This window comes from Taudactylus pleione, unplaced genomic scaffold (genome assembly GCF_031769625.1).
Source record: "Taudactylus pleione unplaced genomic scaffold, aTauple2 ptg000381l, whole genome shotgun sequence".
Classification (NCBI taxonomy): domain Eukaryota; kingdom Metazoa; phylum Chordata; class Amphibia; order Anura; family Myobatrachidae; genus Taudactylus; species Taudactylus pleione.
Window position 1 is genome coordinate 9955835 of NW_028284782.1, and position 20912 is coordinate 9976746.

The 20912-nt window shown below is 45.7% G+C and overlaps 1 protein-coding gene across 2 annotated transcripts in view; it reads left to right on the top strand.

The window, feature by feature from the left end:
* The first annotated feature begins 1457 nt into the window (after positions 1-1457).
* Positions 1458-20912, top strand: part of LOC148507865 (ligand of Numb protein X 2-like) — a 97869-nt gene continuing 78414 nt past the window's right edge. Inside the window, exon 1 of one of the 2 annotated variants that reach the window (XM_088445509.1) lies at positions 1458-1594. The gene's annotated coding sequence lies outside the window, so the exon portion shown is untranslated. The remainder of the gene's footprint in view (positions 1595-20912) is intronic. The other variant, XM_088445510.1, reaches the window with a different exon arrangement.

Genomic DNA, 20912 nt, shown 5'->3' on the forward strand with positions numbered 1-20912 from the left:
GCTCTATCAGAGCCAAAAGCACTCTCTCTGACATCACTAGTGATGTCAGTGGGGCCGGCCCCAGACGGTAGGCGTTCCCATGGGAACGCCTCCATCTGGGCAGTCACGCCCCCGGCACGCCCACCAAAGGGGGCGTGCTATCAATCACCATCGACAGCACGCCCCCTTTGGTGCGAGACCCATAACGACGGCTTGGCCGTCGTTATTCGGGTCTTGCGCATGCGCACGATGGAGCCACCTCCGTCGTGCACATGCGCACTTGGGCAACATCGACCCGCTTGCGAGTGCTCAGCGCTCGCGAGCGGGTTTGAATCAGGCCCTGAGTACACATCAACAGCTGCAGCAGCATTAGTGTACATTTATGAATCAGAGTCACAGGCAGTAAAAATTATATAATCTAGTATAGATATATAATACTCAACATATATGTACAGTATATCATCCAGTGTAGTTTGCACACGGTTGATTAGCCTCCCGACCAGACCACCCGTGGGACACTTCGTCTGAAATTGGGATGTTGGGAGGGGTGCGCCCTCTATGGGGTGGCGCCCCTGTTCGACCGCACTGGTCGAACACCCCAAGAGCTGGCCCTGCCTCCGGGTACTCCGGTTTCCCCCAACACTCCATAAATATACTAGTAGGTTAACTGTCTTCCAACAAATATTAACCCTAGTTTGCAAGTGTGTGCGTGTACATGTGGTAGAGAATATAGATTGTAAGTCCCACTGCGACAGGGACTGATGTGAATGGACAAATATTCTTTGTAAAGCGCTGCGGAATATGTGAACGCTATATAAATAGCTGGTAATAAATAAATAATTATGATATAAAAACAAATATTTTTGGATAGATAATGACTAAACACTATGGACCTCATTCAGAGGTGCTCACAAAATGCGAGTGCTCGCTCTGAATGATGACGGCCGCATGTATTTTGTGACCCGGCCTCCTGGCCGCTCGCTAGGTTGTGGGTGACCACCCACAGCTTTAGCGAGCAGCCAGGTTGATGGTAGCGATGGTCAAGACGAGTGATGTCAGTGGGGCCGCCCCCAAACGGCAGGCGTTTGTGTAGCCACCCCCCCGTCTCACCTACAAAACGGGGCGCGCTATCGATCACCATTGACCCTGCCCCTCTCTTGCTCCAGGGCTTGCACACGCGCAGTGCGGCTGCTGCGTGTGCGCAGGGCCCAACATCGACCCTATATTCATGCATTTATGAGATTAGGGATATATTTACTAAAGAGTAGGTTTTTAGAAATGGAGATGTTGCCCATAGCAACCAATCAGATTCTACTTATCATTTATCTAGCACCTTGTAGAAGATAATAGCTAGAATCTGGTATGAGCAACATCTCCATTTCTGAAAACCCGCTCTTTAGTAAATATACTCCAGTGTCAGATTCTCCTCTTAATGAATGAGTGCTGTGCACTGCATGTGAGGAGAGAGCCAAATGTATTTGCTGTGTCCACAGTCTATGTGACAGCCTCCTGTCTCGTGTTACCTGCACCCCTCCTGGCCCTCCCCCTGTGACTCACTTCCCTCTCCACCCAGGTGAGTCTCCTGCAACTTTCCCGGCAGCAGCTGCTGGTTCAGGTGAGTCCTTTCATGGGGATCCCTTAGCCCTGTGACCCCAATTCTCTCTTTATGTAGCAGTGACCGGCAGTGCATAATTTTATTAGGGCTTGCTGCTAGCAGCCAATCATTTTTACCTCTATTTAACAAATGTGACTATTTTTATACTTAAAGACTATACAGGAAGCAACTGATGAAATGTCACACGAGCCTTACATTGTTTACTGATCACCTCAGGGCTGGAGGCTTCTATTATTTCATGTATGTGCAGATGTCTGTACTAAAGAGGGCAACCTGTGACATTTCAGCTGTTGTGGAATTGAAGGATCATGCTGGGACTTGTAGTTCCACAACAGCTGAAGATCCACTAGTTATTAGCATCTGGCTTATACAGTCAACCACGATTTCAAAATGAAATGTGATGGGGAACCTTTTTCAGAGAAGTATTGTTATACTTATTTTTATAGGTTGTTAAATATAAGTGGATTTCAATTTGTGAGAGCTGTACTGCATTTATAGTACAAGTATTGTTAATGCAGTGTGCTAACGCTAATGTATACAAATGTGATATGTAAGCTAGACATTTGCTTTATTGTAGTCATGGAAGGTCACAGTGAAGTAAAGTAGTTGAATGTACACTACTATTAGCTGGAAGGATTTTATTGTCATTGTTTGTTTGTGGTTCCTTTTATGGCCCAGTTAAAGGGCTACTTTACATACTGCAAACTGCACTTTTTATTTTGAAATATATAATGGTAAAAATGTCATACTTATACAAAATTAGACTTTTGACATTGTATCTATGGTCCCTGGGCAGTTGAAGTTATTATTCTCTGGTTAAAGATGTTTCAGAGAACGTTTCAGTTTGATCCTGAAACAAGTCCCAACAGGATCAGAGTCCAATTCAGCCGCCCACATAAGTGACCAAGATGGACCAGATACTGATGCTCAGGCTGAGTAGCTGGATTATTTCTGGCATCTCTGGGACCTCTAATGGGGCACATCCACTAGCAGACGATCAGTCGTTCAGTGTAGGCACATCAATCATCCCCTAACATGCTCAACCTGATGTTTTTATCAGGTTGACCAGTATGCTCGGCCAATGATTGATGTTGGAAACGACCAGCGGGAGCACGCATCGCTTGTCGTTTCCGACATTTATGTGCCCGATTCATGCACGATTCATGTTATCGTTCAATCGCCGATACAAATCGGCAAGTGGATATTAGGGATGAGCGGGTTCGGTTCCCTGAGAACCGAACCCACCCGAACTTCGGGGATCCGGGGCGATCCGAGCCCAAGCTCGGATCTCCCTGTCTGCCCCGGATCCCTCTCCCGAGGCAAAACCTCGAGATCTGCTGTCGGATCTCGAGGTTTTGCCTCGAGCGGCCATTAAAAAAAAAATGCCTTTGCCTTTAATGGGCAAAGTGCTGATTGGCTGACAGAGCCCTCACAGCTCTCAGCCAATCAGCATTATGGTGCTCATTTGCATGTAGCACGTGAGATCCGTGCTACATGCATCTGTGTGACTGACAGTGACACAGAGCACAGATGGGTCAGTGAGACCCGTCTGTGCTGCTGTGTATTTCAATGACACAGATGCACGCACGGACCAGGAGATCCATGCTACTTGCATCTGTGTCATTGACACAGAGCACTGACGGGTCCGTGAGACTCGTCTGTGCTGCTGTGGTAAAAAAAAAAAAAAAAACCTGTGTAAAAAAAGAAAAAAATGGCGTGACCCCCCCCCCCCAAATAAAAAGAGCAACCAGCCCCGGGCATTAGTGACCCAGTGCTGGGTGTGCTTAAATACAGGGGACAAACGACGTAGGGGTCCCCTGTACTTAAGCACAACCAGCACCGGGCTAGTCAGAACCAGCGCTGGTTGCCAAAATACGGGGGACAAACGACGTAGGGGTCCCCCGTATTCTGCGCAACCAGCTCTGGGCTCTGATCCGGTCCTGGTTCTGGAAATACAGGGGAAAAAAATTAGTAGGGTTCCCCTGTATGTTCCAGAACCAGCACTGGACTTTTTCTAGCGGGGGGCTGATGCCACAGCCAGGGGAGCCCTTTCACCGGGCCCCCCAGCCGCAGCATCAGCCCTGACCGCTAGTCAGCCCAGGCCGGGGATCCCTGGAGAGCTGGGGACCCCCCCAATAAAGGGGTCATCCTCTCCAGGGCACCTCAGGCCCAGGCTGATAGCCCGGGGCTATCCCCGCCACCCCTGGTGGCGGTGGGTGGCGGGTTGATTGTGTGGTGTGGTGTAAATAAAGAATATCAAACATTGTCTTTACAAGTAGAACTGCAAGTCCCAGCTAGCCTGCCCCGCATGCTGGTACTTGGAGAACCACAAGCACCAGCATGCAGGGCATTAAGGGCCCACTAGTACCTGTAGTTCACCTGTAAAAAAAATGTTTAAAAAAACACAGGACACACACACCGTGACAGTATAAGTTTATTAAACATACATACACACACACACACACATGTACACATACTCACCTATGTAACATCGTCCACTTGTTCAGTAAAGTATCCATAGGGGACCTGTGAAAAAAAACATACTCACCATCTCCTATGCGAGGTTCTGTCCTCTTCGTTCCAAAGTAGGCATCCCCGGACTTGGCAAAAAAACAAAACGAAAACGCGATCCACGAACTTTGTACCGTTCTATAGAACGGTACTTCCCGAATGAGAGCTTAGCGGTGGGGTATCACCATGGAAACCCCGCTGCTAAGCGTTCATTGGCTGAGAGAGGTCATCTCCCGTCTCTCAGCCAATGAACAGCTCCCTCTATTGTATAGAAATGGAAAATGTGAACAGCGCTCAACAAGATGTTTATTGTTTTAGGGGGCTGCTTGGTACTGGAGATGTCCTGTCTCCAACAAAATTATACTGATAAAAATAGAGTTTGTACCATGCGCTCACCTTGTCTATATATCATATTATAGAAAATGTAGCTAAGGTAAAAAATGTGGAGATGACAACAGATCTAATGAATGTTATAAACAATCTTTTATTTATATAGACACCATATACCAATGCGTCTAGTGATATGGATGGCTATTTTAGACTCTTATATGTCTCCTTTCTGGTAGTAGGAGTATGATGGTAAAATAATCTAATAAAAATTATATATGATGATTAAGTCCTATATGGAAGGATCAAGGTATGTCTGGGTGGCAGGTGTGCCCTTTGAGGGGGTTACCTTTCCGTAAATATATACGGTACCCTTATGTTATAATATCAGCTCAGTATTTGTCCATACCGACTAGTAGCCAAGAAAAAGTCAGCCAATAGGACTGATCCCAAGTGGGTAAATAATGTCCGGGTGGTAGGTGTGCCCTTTGAGGGGGTTACCTTCCCGTAAATATATACGGTACCCTATGTCTAAAAAGACAAGTATGTGTATGTCCCTTTGGCTACTTGCAATGTGCTAGGGAAGTGAGGGTAACCTTATGTAGAAAGGTACCTCTCCGTATGTGGATATCCACGTACGTGTCCCTGCACTGTCTGAAGCAATGTCCCGGTGATAGAGTAAGCCGTGCAAAGTGTGACTGCAGCGTCCCGCTAGCGGGGCTTACCGGTCAGCGTCTTCACTGAATGTCTCGTGTTGCACTGTCCATGCGGTGTGTGGAGGAGGGGAGCAGTGCGGTATGATTTCAATTGGCGCAGTCAGTCCAGCCGGACCACTCGCTCAACCCTCTGCTTCTAATGCACGCTGCTCTGTAGTATGGCAGAGGAGGGTGCTGTTTCCTGTTAGGAGGATTAGGAGTAGCAGCGTGAGGCTGTGCACAAGGCTCTCTGCTTCCTTAGTCATGTGTGTGGAAAACTGGGCGTCGACGCGTTTCGGCCAATCAGGCCTTCTTCAATGTAGTCAATGGTGGGAACCGCAGGGTAAACTTTAATAACCTTGCGGATCAGAGCCCAGAGCTGGTTGCGCAGAAACCGGGGGACCCCTACGTCGTTTGTCCCCCGTATTTTGGCAACCAGCGCTGGTTCTGACTAGCCCGGTGCTGGTTGTGCTTAAGTACAGGGGACCCCTACGTCGTTTGTCCCCTGTATTTAAGCACACCCAGCACTGGGCTACTAATGCTCGGGGCTGGTTGCTCTTTTTTTGGGGGGGTGCACGCCATTTTTTTATTTTTTTACACAGGTTTTTTTTTTTTTTTACCACAGCAGCACAGATGGGTCTCACGGACCTGTCATTGCTCTGTGCCAATCACACAGATGCATGTAGAACGGATCTCCTGGGTTCGTGCTACATGCAAGTGGGCACCATAACGCTGATTGGCTTCCTGTCTGCCACTGCAGTGCCACTCCTAGATGGGCCACGTGTTTGTGCCGCCCACTTGTGTCGCTTAGCATAGTCATCCAGCTACCTCGGTGCAACCTTTTGGCCTAAAAACAATATTGTGAGGTGTGAGGTGTTCAGAATAGAGTGGAAATGAGTGGAAATTAATGTTATTGGGGTTATTAATAGCGTAGGAACAAAAAAAGGCCCATTTTATGTGATTTTAGCGTTTTTTTTTTAATTTTTTAAGAAAAAAACAGATCCAAAACACAAAACCCAGAACCCAAAACACGGAAGGGTGGTTTTGGCAAAACCAATCCAGATCCAAAACACGAAGAAAGATCTAGATCCAAAACCAAAACACAAAACACGAAAAGTGGCCGGTGCACACCCCTAGTGGATATGCGCCTTTAGTGTGTTTGGAAGATTGCATGATGACCTGTGTGTGCAGTTTTCCAAATGTATTTATCTACTTGGGACTGTTTTGAGACTATACATGCTGCAATACTGGGACAGTTTTCTAAAATATTGCTGCGTTATTCGGATGAGCTTTAGCTATAAATTATATAGTCTATAATACTGATATTCTACCTACAATTTTTATACATATTTATGGTAAATCTAGATTGTGCATAGATATATATAATAAGATTTAATGGTACAAACAAAATCTCATTCTTAGGAAATTAAAGCAAATGCTAGGGTTTACAGTAGAGATGGCCATCCACAACCCTTGAAATTTAACCACCAATGGCCGATGGTCTTGCCTTCTCTGGTAGAGATCCAATGGTTTTCCACTATCGATGGCACAGAGCCCTGCTATTTTTTTTTTCTTTTTCCCTGGCTATAATTTTAACTATGGGTGTACGGTGTGAGCCACCCTGGACCCAGGGGCCTGTGTGCACCGCATACCTTGCACCCATTATAAAGATGCCTATGGGCGAAACCATAGATGGATCCCCGTCGATTTTATATCATTGAGGTTAACCACCAATGGTACTATTGATGGTTAACAAACAGATGGTCTGTTCGTGTTTATTCCAGATATTTAAAAGGGCAGTGCTTATACTAGCTAGTAAAAGCATTTGCCCTTTTAAATATTGTGCATAAATACAAACAGTAGTGTTGGGTTTTACAACTTGACACTTCGTAAATAAACCCCTGAGTCTTTAATGTATTTTTACCAAGTGCAACATATTTTCCTAGTACTGCGCATTGATGCACAGGATCTCAATCGCTGTCCTCAGGACCCCAAACAGTGCATGTTTTCCAGGTCTCCTCACAGAATCACAAGTGAAATAATTGGCTCTTTTCCATCTTTTAAAATGTGTCAGTGAGTAATGAATACACCTGTACACCTACAATCTCTGTCCTCAGAGCCCCAAACAGTGCATGTTTTCAGGTCTCCTCACAAAATCACAAGTGAAATAATTGGCTCCTTTGGATCTTTTAAAATGTGTCAGTGAGTAATGAATACACCTGTACACCTACTAGGTGACCTCGAAACCGTGAGCTGTTTGGGGTCCTGTGGACTGAGTTTGAGAACCACTGCATTAATGCATGAGAAATAGGACATGCGTTAAAATTTCAGAATATAATAGTGAGATAGGAGGCCCTGATTCAGAGTCGGACACTCTAACAGAGCGCTCGCTCTGAATCAGGGCTGGCCTTCTAGTTTTTCAGAGCAGCCTCCTGGCTGCTCGCATAGCTGTGGGTGACCACCCACAGCTATAGCGAGCGGCCATGGGAACGCCTCCGTCTGGGCGTGGCTGCCCAGACGGAGGCGTTCCCATGGGAACGCCTACCGTCTGGGGCCGGCCCCACTGACATCACAAGTGATGTCAGTGGGAGAGCTTTAAGCTCTCTGGGGCTTGCGACGAGACCCTTGTGGTAGGGTCTCGTTGCTGCAAGCCCCAGAGAGCTTAAAGCTCTCCCACTGACATCACTTGTGATGTCAGTGGGGCCGGCCCCAGACGGTAGGCGTTCCCATGGGAACGCCTCCGTCTGGGCAGCCACGCCCCCGGCCCGCCCACCAAAGGGGGCGCGCTGTCACTCAACATCGACAGCACGCCCCCTTTGGTACGAGACCCGGAGCGACGGATTGCCCGTCGCTATCCCAGTCTCGCGCATGCGCACGACGGAGCCAGCTCCGTCGTGCGCATGTGCACTGGGCCACCATCGACCCACTTGTGAGCGGGTCTGAATCAGGCCCTGAGTCCATACAAAACCATTCATCCTATTTTAATGATTTTCCAGGCATTTGGCAGCAGTTCTGATAAATGCAGTTTCCTTGCCTTCATCAACTACTAGAGTAACATGTTTAATGTTGACATTAGGCAATTAAGTATATGGTTTGCTCATTTGTGCCTGGTTTCTGCCCACATGTTCCGTACCCAGTAATAGTCTGGAGAGGGTGTAGTACATGTATCTATTTTTAATTCCTGTCCAAGAATAAATGTGCTTGGCGTGTCCTTCAAGCCTTTCAATCCCAGGTTAAAACAAACTGTTCCAACTTGTAATTACTGTACAGGTACACGTGGGTTTTTATCAAACCCAATCATAAATCATGCTGTTCTTTGGTTTGTTCAGACCACAGTTGTTTTACAAAGCACTTTACGTATATGAAGTAGTAACATATTACATAGCACTAGTATATACTGAGGGAATCATTATTCAATAAATGGAAAATTATTTGTAAACCTAAGTGGGCTCTACATTGGCCTTTTTGGGGGTTGATCCGGAAAAATCAATCCAGGTCTAATATGTTTTTAATATTATATATATATGTAATTTTTTTTATACATGTGACAGATTTTTTATCAAAAATAGCAGTTACAGTGGATTTAGATTTGTTCTATTATCCTGTTATATAATAGTGGATTTCTTTGTTGGAGTTTATATGAACAGGTGCATGCAGAGGTAGAAGCATTCTTGTTGAATGTTTTTCTCTCGTTACTATGACATGCAGACTACCAGAAGGCCACATGAATACCAGTTTTATATAATGCAAGTTGTTGTTCTGATATTACTCACTGTCTATGGTTATTAGTTAGAGAGGACAAAATGGCTGAAATTTCCATTAAACACCTGTTTCGAGGCCTGATACAGATATGTATGCTTATGCAATCGCAGCAGTGCGAAAATATGCTAAGATAAACGAAATGACTCTATAGGAGTGGAGAGGGTTAAACCTCCTAAGCTGGGGGAGAACCTGTGTGGTGGAATCATGTGATAATTAGGGCCTATGGGATCTTAGGATTGTAGGTTTAAGCAGGGATATTAGAGTTTGTTGGAGGCGGAGTCAGCCTGTTTTGTTCCTGTCTTCCCACCCTCCCTCCCTAAATTTTACGTTATGTGCTCTCTTTGATTTGGGTTTGGTGATTTCTTCGTTGGCTATTTTAGGCGGGAAAGAAAAGAACGGCAGGTTACCTATTAGCACTGTGAATATCGGTTTACTTTTTGTTTTGCTCACCTTCGTTGACTGTCAAAGTCTGCTGGACCATCCCGCCGGGGGCAGCATCATCACCTTTCCGGGTGGGTAGTCAAGGTAGAAGGCTTGAGTGGATATGTTGTGGTTAGAGTATTTATAGTGTTGGGTTTGGGCTGTTGTTAGCTGTTCTTTCTTTGCCACCATATTTAAATTAATTTAATTAATTTTAGTAATTAATTCATTATCTGTTAATTAAATAAAATAGCTAACAATTCTGCCAAATACAAGTCTCTGTGTCTTTATTTTAATTGAGTATGTTTTATTGTCAATGATTCATGCACTGGTCAATCCTCAGACGATGGGAGGTTTATGTCGTAGACGCTGGCATGTGTACTGAGACACCCACCAGGGCCATCGCAAATCCAAGCAACTGCATACACATATGCAGCTGCCATCGCAGATCATTAATGGTCGTGCAGAATGGCCGTCTGAACTGAGATGTCGGAACCACTTTATCTGCATATGGGAATACAGTTGTGGACTGAGACAATCCCCGAAAATGGTCGCGACACTCCTGCGATTTTGCAGCCACTCCCCATAACTGCCCCCAAACTGACTGTCAATAACTCTGAAAAAAAATCCTCATTGCGAGCGGCATTGCTATGGTACCTTGGTGCGTATGCAGTGCAACCGTGACTCATGCACAGCCGGCCAATCAGATGTCAGCATTGCGTACACATCTGAATCAGGCCCTCAGTGCCACATACAGAAAGAATAGCTGTGTGCAAATTAAATGCTTATGTGACACCAATAACAGTGGGTTAGTGGAAAATAAAAGGCCACTATTTAACCCGTGCTAGACTTGTCTATGTACACAAAAAAATGAGAAGAATAGACAAAAGTGTCTTTCATGCAAGATATACATCTCATCTTTGTGTTATTTTACATTTTCTTGTGCTGAAATATTTACAGATAATTAGCCCAGTGAAAAGTGGCTGCAGCCTTCAGCATTTCACCTTGGGATGTTCAGGCAGCCAATAGTCGTGGGAAAAATATTACAGGTTGAGTCTCCCATATCCAAATATTTCGAAATACGGATTTTTTTTTGGCTTGACTGAGATAATGAAACCTTTGATTTTTGATGGTTCAATGTACACAAACTTTGTCTAAGGCACAAATTATTAAAAATATTGTATAAAATTACCTTCAGGCTCTGTGTATAAGGTGTATATGAAACATAAATGAATTTCATGTATGTACACAAACTTTGCTTGAGTCACAAAATTATTGAATATTCTTAGGGGTATTCAATATGGGAGCGATAACATCGTTTTTGCGTTAATATCGCACTTATGACGTCATTATCGCAGGTTTTACTTTTACACCGTATTCAATTTCAAAGATTTATCGCAGTTTTGAAAAGTCTTTGATAAAAAACGGTGATAACTTTTCACCATTGAATAGGTGTCGAAAAAAAGTGCAGATTTGGGGTTTAGGGGTGCAGGCTTAAAAAAAATAGCCTGCACCCCTGGGAATGACATTTAAAAAAGAACTGTGTCAAAAATTATTAACAATAGGGAAATAGGTTCAGGACTATTCTGCAAGTATGCGGCAGATGTTTTCTAGAATAGATTTATAGCGGCAGGTGCACAATTGCAGAATTTTAAAAAACTTACTTTAGGGACACCAAAATATGCTAGTACCCCATATTTCATGGGACCACTTAAAAAAACGAAAAAAAAAAAAACCTAAGTGCTCTTCTGCATCATTTCTTCAATGTCGGGAAAAAACACCTGCTGCGGCTATTTAAATCCCCGACTTTCATTTAAAGGCTAAAACGGGGGTACCCATAGTGATCCCCCATGTTTTTACAACTTTAGGGGGGTCTTACAATTTTTTTAAGGAAAAATTCGTAACTTTACGCAAATCCAACTTCGGAGGCTCCCGTTTTTGTTCATTTTATATTGAATACGGGGATAAGCAGGCACGCGCCCGATACCTTAACGCAGGTAAAAACTCCGATATGAAACGTTAACTTCGACAGCGAAGTTAACGTTTCATATTGAATACCCCTCATTGTATAAAATTACCTGCAGGCTGTGTGTATAAGGTGTGTATATACAGTCAGGTGCATAAATATTGGGACATTGACAGAATTTTCATATGTTGGCCTCTATTCACCACCACAATGGCTTTGAAATGAAACAAACAAGATGTGCTTTAACTGCAGACTTTCAGATTTAATTTGAGGGTAATTACATCCAAATCAGGTGAACGGTGTAGGAATTACAATGGATTCTAAATGTGTCTCCCACTTTTTAAGGGGCCAAAAGTAATGGGACTATCAACTCAAAATCTATTTCATGGACAGGTGTGGGCTATTCCCTCGTTATTTCATTATCAATTAAGCAGGTAAAAGGTCTGGAGTTGATTCTAGGTGTGACATTTGCATTTGGAATCGGTTGCTGTCGACTCTCAATATGAGATCCAAAGAGCTGTCACTATCAGTGAAGCAAGCCATCATTAGGCTGAAAAATCAAAACAAACTCATCAGAGAGAGCAAAAACATTAGGTGTGGCCAAATCAACTGTTTGGAACATTCTTTAAAAGAAAGAACGCATCGGAGAGCTCAGCAACACCAAAAGACCCGGAAGACCATGGAAAACAACTGTGGTGGATGACAGAAGAATTATTTCCCTGGTGAAGAAAAACCCCTTCACAACAGTTGGCCAAATCAAGAACACTCTCCAGGAGGTAGGTGTATATGTGTCAAAGTCAACAATCAAGAGAAGACTTCACAAGAGTGAATATAGAGGGTTCACCACAAGATGTAAACCATTGGTGAGCCACAAAAACAGGAAGACCAGATTAGAGTTTGCCAAACAACATCTAAAAAAGCCATTACAGTTCTGGAACAACATCCTATGGACAGATGAGACAAAGATCAACTTGTACCAGAGTGATGGGAAGAGAAGAGTATGGAGAAGGAAAGGAACTGCTCATGATCCAAAACATACCACCTCATCAGTGAAGCATGGTGGTGGTAGTGTCATGGCGTGGGCATATATGTCTGCCAATGGAACTGGTTCCCTTGTATTTATTGATGATATGACTGCTGACAAAAGCAGCAGAATGAATTCTGAAGTGTTTCGGGCAATATTGTATGCTCATATTCAGTCAAATGCTTCAGAACTCATTGGACGGCACTTCACAGTGCGGATGGACAATGACCCGAAGCATACTGCAAAAGCAACCAAAGAGTTTTTTAAGGCTAAAAAGTGGACTGTTATGCAGAGGCGTCAATAGGGTTGGTGTCACCCGATGCTGTCACTAGGCATGGTGACACCCCTCCCCCCCACCCCACCAAAAAAAAATAAAAGTTTTTAAGAGCATGCAGCAGTTGGAGTAGCGCTGGGGGGCTAAGAAAGCTGGGGCATGGAGGGGCTAGATGGGGTAAGGGCATGGCAGTGGCAGTTGGGGTTGGAAAGCGGAATAAGGGTAGATAGCAGTTGAGGGAGTAATGGAGGCAAGAATGGGGTTAGGATAAATAGCAGCTGGGGCAGTGAGTGGGATAGAGCAGATGAGGCACCACTGGGGCAAGGAGGTGGTAAGGGCAGACAGTGCTGTGGGCAGGCAGGGGGTAAGGGTAAATTGCAGTTAGGGCAGTACTGGGGGCAAGTAGGGGGTAAGGGTTATGATGTGGAGAACAGCACTGCTGCTGCAGCCGGGAAACTCACAGGGAGGGCGATGGGGAAGGTGTGCAGGAACCAAGGAGGAGGATACAGAGGCGCTGCTGGAGAGTTAGATTCAAATAGTAGACTGGTGCGCATGGCAGGCAGGGACACTGTAGGTGGCACGGCAATTGGCTGGGGAGACACTGCAGGTGGCGATTGGCTGAGGAAGCACTGCAAGTAGAGACTGCTGTGTTCACGCACAAATCCAGATCCTACCGCAGTGAGTGCTAGGCAACCTTTTCAGGGTAAAAGGCCCACTATATTGTGTATTTGCGATCATTGTAATATATTTACACATACACACACAGAATTTAGATCTTTCCCATTTTTCTTATCGTATTTGGTTATCATAGTCACAAGTATGTTTTGATCACTAGTTATAAAGGTGATGAGAATGTATTGCGAATATATCAGTGCACCGTGTGCAAATCACTTTAGGTATGTTTATATATTCTGATATTGCCTTTTATATGTGACAGATTATCCATCATATACCTTGTAGTAACTTCATTTTTTTTTTATATGTTCCTTTATACATTTATAAAGCCTTTAAGCATGTTATTTTACCTGCACATTTTAAATTTGGGCTGTAAGGACCTTTTTTCCCCAAGTAATTCTTTTGTTTTATTCAACTCGTTTTCAACTCATAACCTGTCATAGAAGGCAAAATCAGATTATATAAGCATACTAAAAGTAACTTGCTCATGGTGTACGGATATATTCTCAACTCCGTCTAATCATCACCTTATAGCCAGTGGTCAAAACATAGGGCCTGATTCAGAGATGGTCGGATTTACACAGCTGAACACAAGCGGCTACACAAATACGTCCATCTCAGATGCAAATACAGAAGGAGGTGTCAGATACCTCCTTGCTGCATTTGCGATCCCAGCTCTGCGACAGTGGTCGCAGGCTGGGATCACCATTGAGATCAATAGTCGTGATGGTTTCTCTTTTGGTCAGGCTGCATGAGCTGAAGCCTCCCGCAGCCTGGCTAGTGATTTGTCATGCAAGAGACCAGGAATCTGTGTCCACCGACGCAGACCTTGGCCTAGTCCCTCCTGGATAACAGAGGCGACACTCCTGTTTTCGGGACAGCGCCCAGGCACTCCCCCTGCTCCATCCCCCAAATGCCACAGATGTCAATCATGCTACCACTTGGGGGGGCCTACGAGCAAGATCAACACATGCACAGAATGGGTCCTGTGCAGGCGCAGGCCCTATGACATCGGAGATGTGCGTTCATCCTTGGATGAACGTACATCTCTGAATCAAGCCCATAGTTCCTGATTCTAAGTCAGAAGCAATGCCAATATGGATGCAATCAGCCAATGTTTTTTCATGCTGCAAATGCATCTAAGATGCACAGATGGATGCAGGGTTTGAGAATTTGAGTGTGCATTCTTGGGAGGTAACAGAGGGGTGTAAAAAAAAGACGCATTGCGTATTATTAGAGTGTAGTAGGTGTGTCGCTGAAAGTGGCAACATACAGAGAAGCATAGCCGCTCACAAAGGAGACCATACTCAGATGGAAAAACTGCACCTGATATTGGGATATTGCAAATTTCGATGGTGCGACCAATGTTACGCCAATGATGTGCTGCGAGTGGGATCTCAGTCCATGCACATTGAAATGCACGCTAGTACACAGAGCAGTGAATTTGTATCACCATTTGCGGGAAAATGCAGACACGCCTGCGGCAAAAGATACAGCTGCAATAGACCGATTCAGAATTAGGCCCATACTGAGGTAACCAATTTTGACACTCGCAACATATGTGCGAAACTATATATATATATATATATATATATAGCAGAATAGGACGCACACATTACTCAAAGAATTATTAGATTCCGGGTGCTTGGACAACAAAAATTATTGCAATAGATTCCAGCCAGGACAAAATCCAGCACACCGTGGTTTAGAAAAACTTGATGCAATTGAATGAAAAAATTAAAATACCTACAGGGTATTGAACAAACCATAGTATAAAAAACTGTAAGTAATACTCAGCACATAATGTCCATATAAGGTAGCCTCCCATGGGAGTAAGTTGCCGCTTCCCTCGGTCCTCGGTACTCTGGCATCTGGCTCTTCTTCACTGACTACACAGTCACACAAAGAGTGCGCGTGCCGTGACATCACGTCACGCCGCGCACGTGACCAGCTGAATGCCCGTGATCCGGCTAACCCAGACTACCCCTCTGGCCACAGTTTCACCCGGGGCTGGCAGGGTCCGGCACAACCCCCCCTCCACCTGCAGCGGAGGTGGTAGCAGGGAGTGGGCTCATGACGGCGACAGATGCACGCAGTGGCGGCTACACGTGTGCGGGCGGGCAGGCAAGAATGTGGTGGCGGGGGGGCGGGTGCGGGCATGACTGTGCAGATTTTGGTGTCACCCCCTTGGAGGGTGACACCCGATGCGGCCCGCACCCACCGCACCCCCCTTGTGACGCCACTGATGTTATGCAGTGGCCAAGTCAATCCCCTGACCTGAATCCGATTGAGCATGCATTTCACTTGATGAAGACAAACTGAAGGCAAAATGCCCCAAGAACAAGCAGGAACTGAAGACATTTGCAGTAGAGGCCTGGCAGAGCATCACCAGGGATGAAACCCAGCGTCTGGTGATGTCTATGCGTTCCAGACTTCAGGCTGTAATTGCCTGCAAAGGATTTGCAACAAAGTATTAAAAAGTGAAAGTTAGATTTAGGATTGTTTAGTTTGTCCCATTACTTTAGGCCCCTTAAAAAGTGGGAGGCACATATAGAAACCGTTGCAATTCCTACACCGTTCACCTGATTTGGATGTAATAACTTTCAAATTAAATCTGAAAGTCTGCAGTTAAAACAAATCTTGTTTGTTTCATTTCAAAGCCATTGTGGTGGTGAATAGAGGCCAAAATATGAAAATTCTGTCAATGTCCCAATATTTATGGACCTGACTGTAACACACAAATGCATTCTGTGTGGATATTGGTGTCCCATTCCCAAGATATTTCATTATGATATGCAAATATTCCAAAATACGGAATAATCCGTTATCCAAAATACTCCTGGTCCCAAGCATTTTGGATATCGGAGACTCAACCTGTATTATAACTGCAATCAGGGGCTGGCTGGCATCTTTCAGTCTGGAGGGCAAACCAGAGCAAGTGGCCCTGCTTTTCTACTGGCGAGTGCAATTTTAAAAACGGGCATGACAGTAATGTTGGGGGGGGTGTACCACAGTAAACTACTACATGCCTGATGTTTGAACCTATATGTTACACATCATAATTACCTTTATTTACTTCAATGACATTGAATATATTACACTATAAGGTGCTTGTTTTTCACCTTCTGACAAAAAAAAAATATAAAAAAAAAAAAATATATATATATATATATATATATATACATTGCTTGAAGTGTGCGGGTATGAAATGGTATGTCATGCCGTCACTTCACTTCAGCACCCGTCCGGCACTGGGACTGTCCCAGTGCCGGTCAACAAGCGGCTGCTCTCTGCTTGTTTAAATTTACGTGGCCGCCCAATTGGCTGCCGGTCCGCGGAGCTATCATTTGCTCACAGCCGGCGCTGAATTCAAAATGCCAGTACCACCAAGGAGAAAGATTGGGAAGGGCCCAGGGTAGGGAGCGCCGTGACCCCGGTCATCAGAGCAGAGCAGGCTGAGGTGGGCAGTGTGCTGTGGTGTGAAGTATGCTATGAGCTATGGTGTGTGGTGTGCTGTGACTGTGAGGGAATGTGTGCTGTGTTTAAGAGGACGTGGGGGTATGGAAATATCAGGGGGCTCAGGATTTGGGCCTGCCTAAGTAAAGCCCCCCTGATATTTCCATACCCCCACTTCAAAATGTCTACTTCGACCACACACAGATTATATATATATATATATATATATATATATATATACACACACACACACACACACTCACACTTAGCACACACACACAGTCACACTTAGTCTGCACACACACACACATACAGTCACACTTAGCACACATACAGTCACACTTAGTCAACACACACATACACACACAGTCACACTTAGTCAGCACACATACAGTCACACTTAGTCAGCACACATACAGTCACACTTAGTCAGCACACATACAGTCATACTTAGTCAGCACACATACAGTCACACTTAGTCAGCAAACATACAGTCACACTTAGTCAGCAAACATACAGTCACACTTAGTCAGCACACAGTCACACTTAGTCAGCACACAGTCACACTTAGTCAGCACATACAGTCACACTTAGTCAGCACACATACAGTCACACTTAGTCAGCACATACAGTCACACTTAGTCAGCACACATACAGTCACACTTAGTCAACACACACATACACACACACACAGTCACACTTAGGACCTCATTCAGAGCCGCTCGCAAAAGACCATCGGGGCTTGCGACGAGACCCTTGAGGTAGGGTCTCGTCTGCCGCAAGCCCCAGAGAGCTTTCAGCTCTAACAGAGCCGGAAGCTCTCCACCGACATGGCTTGTGATATCAGTAGGGCCGCCCCCAAACGGCAGGCGTTCGCATAGGAACGCCTCCGTTTGGCCAGCCAACCCCCCTGGCCCGACTGCCAAACGGGGCGAGCTGTCGATCACCATCGACAGCTGCCCCATTTGTAGCGACCCCCGGAGCAAGAGAATTTCTCTCTCACTCCGGGGCTTGCGCACGCGCAGTGCGGCTGCTGCGCGTGCGCAGGGCACAACATCGACCCGCTTGCGAGCGCTCAAGCGCTTGTGAGCCAGTCTGAATGAGACCCTTAGTCAGCGCACACACACAGTCACACTTAGTCAGCACACACATACATACAGTCACACTTGGTCAGCACACATACAGTCACACTTAGTCAACATATACATACACACACAGTCACACTTAGGACCTCATTCAGAGCCAAATGCAAAATGCGAGAGCTCGCTCTGAATGAGGGCGGCCGCGTTTTTTTTTTTTTTTTGACGGCCTGGCCGCTCGCTAAGCTGTGGGTTACCACCCACAGCTTTAGCGAGTGACCAGGAGATGGTCCTGATGGTCGAGACCATCGCGACCATTGGGGCTTGCGACAAGACCCTTGAGGTAGGGTCTCGTCTGCCGCAAGCACCAGAGAGCTTTCGGCGCTAACAGAGCCAGAAGCTCTCCACTGACATCACAATCGACAGCCGCCCCGTTTGTAGCGAGCCCCAGAGCGAGAGAATCTCTCTCTCGCTCCAGGGCTTGCGCACACGCAGTGCACGGGCACAGGGCACAACATCAACCTGCTTGCGAGCCGGTCTGAATGAGACCCTTAGTCAGCACACACACAGTCACACTTAGCACACACAGTCACACTTAGTCAGCACACACACACAGTCGCACTTAGGGCCTGATTCAGACCCACTCGCGAGCGGCTTTCCGCTCGCAAGTGGGTCGATGTTCTGGACTGAGCATGCGCACAACGGAGGGAGCTCCGTCGTGCGCATGCGCCAGACGCGACGAGCAAAGGAAAGTCCTTCGCTCGTTGTGTCTGATCAAAGGGGGCGTGCTGTCGATGTTGATTGACAGCACGCCCCCTTTGGTAGGCGTGCCGGGGGCGTGCCTCCCTGACGGGGGCGTTCCCACGGGAACGCCTCCCGTCAGAAGCCGGCCCACTGACATCACTAGTGATGTCAGTGGGAGTGATTTTGGCTCTGATAGAGCCAAAATCACTCCGGAGCTTGCGGTTGAAAACCTCAACCGCAGGCTCCGGCTCGCATTTTCGATGGTCAAGACCATCGCGGCCATCAAACTGCACGCTCGTATAGCCTGTGGGTGGTGACCCACAGCTATACGAGCGTCCAGGAGGACGCTCCATTTTCATGGAGGCCGGCCCTCATTCAGAGCGTGCGCTCTGCTCAGAGCGTACGGCTCTGAATGAGGGCCTTAGTCAGCACACACACAGTCACACTTAAGCTGGCCACACACTAGACCAACTTACATCCAACCAGCCAACTAGCTGATTGGTTGGAATGAAAATCTGGTAAGGTATGAAAGCAAATGACATTCAGCAATTTGCTCCCAAATGCTGTTAAATGGACAAAAACTGCTGTTTGAACAAATTGTTTAGTTCAAACATTTAATAAACTTGTCTAACGACCATTTTCATCTGTTTTCTGGCATTTAGGAGCAAATTGCTGATTGTCATTTGCTTTCATGCCTTACCAGATTTTCATTCCAACCAATCAACAAGTTGGATGGTTGGATGAAAGTTGGTCTAGTGTGTGGCCAGCTTTAGTCAGCACACACATATTTTAAATAACAAAACAACACTAAGTTTATGCCACTGTGACACCCTTCACTTACCTGGTATGGGTGTAGAGGACAGGAAGCAGACACTCCTCATCTCTGCCCTCTCTCCTCCATGGGTGTGATAAAACATTTATTTTATCATTCTTATTCAGCTCCTGTTTAGGCTCTTCCCACTCCCCTGATAGGCCACGCCCCCTTTCTCATTCTACAGCCTCTTGGAATTGTGGGTAGGGAAACCTGGCTCCCCATTGGTCAACAGCGGCCATCTTTTCGTAGCCTGATATGGGGGCAGTCATTTTGTGTTAGCCCCTGTTACTGGAATCGGCTCTCTCTCTGGGCAGCAGCAGGGAGTCGTAGCATCGCATCCTCTGCCAGTGCCTGCCGGCCCAGGGGGCAGATGGCACCCTGCCCCCCGGCCTAGCCCACCACTGACTGCGATATATGAGGCTGACCATCATGACAGATGTAAGCCGGGCACATCCATACAGGTCCACAGGCTTCAACGAACTACGCAATAGACAAATATCAAGCAAGCAGCATCCCATGTGTAGTTCTATCTCAGAGGTCAAATGTTCAACTCTTACGGTGGGTACACACCTAAACGACCAGCAATCGTGCCGATGTTCGGGGCTTTTTGCCTTCACCCTGGACATTGCATGATTGCCGGTACACACTTAAAAGATTTAACGACAGAACGATCACTGTTCCGTCCTTCATTAATACGTACAGCCTCACATGCGATATTGTGTTATTGGCCAATCACACAATATCGCATGGGAGTGCGCAAATCGGTCATACACACTGCACGATATGCCCGATTTGTCGTTCCAATTTGGCCAAATCGTGCCAATATCGTCCTGGTGTGTATGCACCCTTAGAAAATAGAAAAAGTTTATGTTGGGCTTTGTGTATTTAACATTTGTAGCTTTATATGTTCTAGAAATTTCTGTTTGTATCAATCAGCTGTAATTACAGTTTGCTTAAGATTTTTATTTCCACCATACTTAACTTAAATATAAAATAAAGACAATGACAACTGAGTAGATTGGAAAAAGAGGTCACAGACAAATTTATTTAATCGAATTGTAATTGATTCAAACATGGGGACGAAAAAGCAGTGTCATCTCAGCTACAGCCCATATGAAGATTTTATTACTAAAATGGGGGTGGAGTTTCCACCCCATGTGCAAACCATCTCTGGTAATACCGCCTCCCCTTAACTAGCACAGTGCTGGTCTCTCCGTAGGTTGGAGACCTGGTCCTCCCCTAAGTTAGCGACTGACTCGCCTCTCTCAAAGGGGGAATGCTAGCCAAGCTCTGCTGCCCTAAGTTGAGCCGCCGAGGAGCACGGCTTTCCGCCAGCTGCGCCTCACCTGCTGGAAGAAAAACATAGACATAAGCTGCATACACACACAACGATTATTTGAATGATTATCGTTAAACGATAATCGTTTGAAAAAATCGTTCACTTTCTGAGTCAAACGATGAACAATTATTATTCATGCGCGTTCACGTTTGTAGTTCAGTCAGACTTGTCAACTCAACGATTTTCATTAAGTTAATATGCAAAAATCGTTTGTAGGTCAGAAAAGTCGTTC